Source organism: Stigmatopora nigra, chromosome 21 (genome assembly GCF_051989575.1).
Source record: "Stigmatopora nigra isolate UIUO_SnigA chromosome 21, RoL_Snig_1.1, whole genome shotgun sequence".
NCBI lineage: Eukaryota > Metazoa > Chordata > Actinopteri > Syngnathiformes > Syngnathidae > Stigmatopora > Stigmatopora nigra.
The window spans coordinates 4,492,289-4,498,360 of record NC_135528.1 but is presented as its reverse complement, the minus strand read 5'-3'; positions in this window follow the sequence as shown (position 1 = coordinate 4,498,360).

Sequence of the window (6,072 nt, the reverse complement as noted above, 5' to 3'; positions counted from 1 at the left end):
GATTTGGGCTACCTGTCTTTTTAGATAATACAATGGAGACGTTTCAAAATAGACTAGTTGAACTATGTTGAAGTAGTCGGGAAATAGAAAAGCTTGTCTTAATTCCTCCAAAAAAGTCATCGTGTGTAGACAACGCATTTTCTGAAAATAGTTAGCTAACAAGAGATTTGCTCGGTCATGTAATTGCACACTTGACGGGTGGCTTTTCCATCCTTGGCAGAAGTAACAAAGGTCCCCGTGCAGCTAATCTTTTTATAACCCTCTTGTGTGAGTGAATAAGTCCCTTTTTTTCCCTCCCCCTCGTAGGCGGCTTTTTTCGAGATATGAACTCAGAAGCGACTTTGTTTTCTATCCCTTCTTGTGTCATCTTTGTATTCATAACATTGTACGTCATGTTCCCGGTTGGGAGGCTTTGAATTCATTCAGTCATGTGATGTACTGTTGCATACAGTTTTTGGATGTGTATCCTGTCAGCTGCTTTGTTGTGACACCTTTAGGCGCTTTGGAAAAAAAAGGGAACTGCCGTTTTTCATTGACACCAGGTCTGACCTGAACATGGCCCTGCAAGACAACGGGGGTGAAAGAGTATCCCGGCGTGCCAGGCTGCAATGTTAATTGGTGATTTGCCTGAGGTGAGTCTACACACTCGACTTAAAACACCTCACTTATTACACACAAGTTCATTTTTATCATTTACATCCACCCATGACGTGCTGGTAGCATAACATAAACCAATTTAAATGAACTTGGATTACGATGCAGACACTCAAAAATCAATTTTATCTAACCTAACACTAAACTTAATTCTAATTTTGTTTGACATTTTGATACCTTTTCTTTGGTTCTATTTTCCCCGCCTCCACACTGACTTTCAGTTAATAACGAGGGTTGTTTGTATTCCTTTCAAATTATTCCAAAAATGATGCACACAAATGTCCTCACAATAAGATAACGCATGACCACTTGCCAACGGGAAGTAGTATTAAGTCCTCTCGTAGTAGCGATCACTTTGCACTGACTAATGGGGGCGAAAAACACTGAAAAATATTCAATGCTCCGCCCAGTGCTCGCAGACATTACAAAGAGGGAGTTAAGGGGAGAGAGAGAGAGAGAGTGGCCATGATGTTTTTATGAGTAGCCTCTCACATCCACTGTCTGCTCAATCAAAATTTGTCTCATATCTCATGATAAATGTCCGCACAAAATGTTACTTGTATGTCAATATAAAGATCTGTTCCAAATTTTACTCCTATGTCAAGATAAATATATGCCTAAAATTTTAGTATGCACTCGTATGTCGAGGTACCACTGTAAACCGGGAAAGGGGATTCAATTTGGGGGTCAATAGGTCAAAGGTTACAAGCCCAGAAAACACATTTTTCATTGGATTAATACAATTTGCATTGATTTTGACTTGGAGAGGAATTTGAGTCAAATCGGCCCTAAACATGAGGCCCACGAAGGGGGAGCTGCCGACTAGTTATGTAACACGGGGCCGGCCGGAGCCTATAGGATGCTTATTGTGCGTCTCGACTGTTTGCCCTGGATTTTTTTGTCTCACGCGTCTGGCTTTTCGCAGCAGCCACTTATATCACAGGCCGCCTAGAACGTAGCCCTGAATTTTATTCGACAGATATTGCTTTGGTACTTACTAAGAGATTTTTAAATAGTACTGTAAAAAAAATTATTGTATTGTGTCTGTTAGCAGTGTGTCATCCAGTGACTGAGCGTCCAGGTAATTTGACATTAATCCTAATCTCTAATCCCATCGCTCTAAACACTCGCAAGCCATCTGGCGAGACGCGGGAAATGCGCTGACACGCACCAGAGGCATGACATGCGAGAGGTTAATTGGAGCTGGGCTATTTGTGCTCTCCGGTGGCAGTTTAGGATCATCCTGGTTACAATATGAGTAGAGATGTGTGGGTTGGTGGGCGTTTTGTTTATCTCTGGATGCGTTTTAAATCCACTGTTTGTGGTGGCATTTGTGGTTTTGTTTGCATTTGTGTGTGTGGTTGATTGTGTTTTTTCATTAAGTGTTTGTTTTTGTGTGCATAGGCTGGTGTTTTGGGTAGTATTTGTCAAGCTATTTTTGTTATTTGCTTTTGTGTGTGTATTGTGCATATTTGTTTATTCATTTGTTTAGTTAGTCAAGTCTATTTGTATAACACTGTTGCACTAATTGGCTCCAAGGGTCTATAGTTAGTCTAATCTAAATACATGAATGAATCAATAATAGTAATATTAATATTACGTTTAAAGAAATATTTAAAGCGAATCAAGGGTGAAACTTGGAGAATAGGCAAGGGCAAAGTTTTAAAAGTGTTTTTGTTTTATTAATTTGTTGGTTTCATGTGTTGGGATGGTTTGTGTTTTGCTAAATTTTCTCTTGTATTTTGCGCTTTTGTGTCTTTGTAGTTTGTTTTTGTTTGTGGTCAGTGTGTACTCGCTCCTCCTATTTGACACGATTCTCTCTTTTACAACCTTTTAAACATGGATGTTAGTTAGTGTGTGTGCCCTTTTAGTTTTGTATGTTTTGCAGTCTTATCAGGAACACAAATCGGAAGTTGCATAACCGCAGGAAACAAGAATCTCAGGTGTGACTTACTCCGTTTTGTTTTGTGTTTCTTCTACCCGATGCATTATTGATTACACAAAAACACCTCACAACGTGCATAGTGCGATATATATGCCGCAACCGAATGACAGGCAGATTCTTATTTATGGATATGCTGTGTTTAAGGAAGTACTGCATGAACTCCATTGGTGACCCCCGCAATTTATACGCCGTTTTTCAAGCGTGCACGAGAGATAAAAATGGCAGTCCGGCAAGAGGGAGAAATGTGATTAGATGAGGAAAGCCATTAAGTTTGGACGCATGCATGCCTGGCGTCTCCCCGCTTGACTCTAAAACCTCCTCCTGGTCTCTGCTGCATATTTCCTGCTTGGTTATGTAACACGGGGCCACTCGGTACTTTTTTTTTCTTCCCCCTCCTTTTCCCGGAGCATTGCGTGCCTTCCTGTTTTTTTGTTTTTTTTTTTCCAGCCACCTACTGAACTCTTTTCTCTAGACCCAAACATACACACTCTTCCCGGGCTGCTTATTATTTTAATACGTGTATAGCAGCTTTCTTTGTGTCTTCTATCACACCTAATTTTGTGTGTATATGTGTGTGTGTGTGCTATTGAGACAAAAGAGGCAGCAGTGTCTGGCTTTCCTCCTTTGTCGCGTGTGGGCGGGTACCGGCTCTTTTTCCCGCCAGTGCGGCGTTTGCGGGTGGGTTTTTTTATGGGGCGGGGCGATAAAAAAGAAAAAAACGACAGAGCTTTCGCGCCTGATATGCAAATGAAGGCTGAGTAGGAGGGTGAGGGAACGCCCATTCTGCGCCGCTTAACGCATTCGTTGCTGGATGCGTAAATGCGTCTTATTTGTTACTATTAAACCCAACTGTTTGTTTTTTTTCTATTGTTTTTTTATGTAATGGCTGTTAGGGAATACCCACATATTTAGTCACTCATTTTCTGAACTATTTATCCTCACTAGGGTCACAGGGGATGCTGGAGCCTATCCCAGCCGACAACAGGCATTAGGCGGGGGACAGCCAATCGCAAGGCAGGATACACGAATGTGGACATACTTAATGATTTGAACACAGGTGCGTGTGATGATGGGTATTAATGACATCACAAGAAAGGGCGGGTCATCTGGGATGCTCAAATTTGATTGGCTAAAATGATACTGGCATTAACGACAACATTGGTTTTAGTTTATGTTTTTCTTCCCCTGTTAAGTGACAGAAACAACATACCTGCCAACCTATATGTTTTCCAATATCTATTTTTTTATCATTTTAAATTGTGTACATCGTATAACAACTTTGTTACTGGATTCTGAAGTACGATTTTTGTTACTCACTAGACAAAAACATCTTCGCCGACTACTAGTAGTATTGTCATGTTTTAGGTATGTTATGCGCACTCACATCCCTGCTTTTTCACAATATAAATATTTCAAATAGAATTTCCCACTTTTACTCCATTTATACGGTTTCATATCACTAAATAAGGGGAATTGGAATCATTAAAAAGGGGAGGTTAAGATGTACGAAACAACTCTGTTTCTTTTCCAATATAGCTAACACAATTCTCCCCACTAAGATGCACATAATTGAGATGTTACCCTTCCCTTTCCCATTCTATGTATTACTGTACTTGAATTTATATGTTTTATTCATTTGGAGTATCTTGCGCTTTCTTCATAATGTCGTTAGGATGTAGTGGAAGCTACCAGTGCGCAAAATCGATATTTGTAGGAGAAAAGGTCAATTCGTCGAGGGTCTGCGTTGTAGAATCAATAGGACATTGTGCAAGCCGGCTGTATTGAATCAAATATGACACCTGTTGCGGGTCAGATGCCGTTATCCAACTGCGACTGAAATCAAGGCCGACCCACTCTCCCGTGTGTGTTTACAAATGTTTGGGAGAGTCATGGCGCCGTTTCTTTTGAATGATGTAAGTGGCTTTTTTAAGGCCCCGCCCCCATCGCCGTTTCGTACGTTAAAGTACGCACTTTCGCAGAAGAGGGCCCTTTGTTCGAAACCAGGGTGACGATTATGTGCGAGCACGTGTGTACGACAGCTGCGGCCCGTCTCCATGGCGTCTGATGTTACGACGCCGTTACGTAACGTGGAAAAAAAAATACGAGAACTGGCAAACTGCAGTGTATAGCAACAGGTTTTTCCCCCATATTTTGAGACCCAGAAGGGGGGGAACAGCTCTCTTTGCCATGTAGAAAGATTTATTAGCAGCGTGTACATTTTAGGTTATATTTCCATTTTGAACATTATTTTTGGGGTGAGTTTTATGTGTGGTTACTCCCGTTGACAAGTATACATGTCAAATGTGGTTTTCTGGGTGGTCTGATACTAAGTTACTATGAATTTTAAGTTTGGGAACAATTTTTGGGTTGTATACAGTACTTAACAGACACTTAAACTTTCAATTGATAGTTTTTTTCCCCCTGTTTGTTTCCTTATCCCTTTCAGTTTAACCTACATTATTATTTCCTGGCCTCAACCCTAGAACCACTTAAGCACGTTCTTATCAAGATTATTTGTGAGAGTAGATGGAAGCATACGATAGCTCCACACAATAAGTCTGTGTAGAGAAAGTGTATTTTTTTCATATTGGTTTCTACCTAAAAGGTTTTTATTAATAGGGAACCTCCAATAGGGAAACTTTTGCAGACTGTTGATCAAATACAGTGCTTCCTTCCCCAAATTGGGGATTTTGGTGGTTAAAGTGGAACAAAAGCAAAGTTGCATGGAGTTTAGGGGTTAACGTGCAGAACTTCTCATCTGGACTTTTTGGAATATCGGAAAATGCTGTAGATCTTCTTTTATGATGGAATTTAAAACTCTTTTTAATGCAAATCTGGCTGAAGGTCAGAATCATGATCAGTGTGATGTAGTTATTCTTCAAAATCTGCAGTATTCGTGTCCGATATTGATTGGTTTGACCTTTTTAAAATATGACTCAGATCTTAGTAGTCAGCCAATGAAAACTGATGTTTCATCAAATTTTCATCCTGTATGCATATTTTCCGCTTAAAGTTCATTAAATGCTCATTGATGACTACTGAGTAAAATAACCACTTTCCCATGTAATTATTTCCCAAATGCCTTCATCAATTAAGGCTTTAGTCGCCATTGACGATGACTATTTGGCTGTCTATCTCCTTCATTCCCAATCAATTACAAATACAGTTATTATTACCTCCAAATAATTTTGTACATATATTTACAAATATTTAGCATTTACTGACACTCTAAAGTTGAATGCATATCATTTACAAGGCAGATAGACTAGTTCTGTTATGACCACCTGACAGTTAGGGCTTAGTGCCAAAAGAACACTTATTTAGACACATACACATGCTTCATTTAGTCGATGGGCATGTTTTGCATCGCAGTTGTTCATGTGTATATATATATACATATATTTATATATAAGGGGTGGCTACATATTTTCCAAATTCACTTCCCCAGCTTGAATGTGTATAACATTACTCAT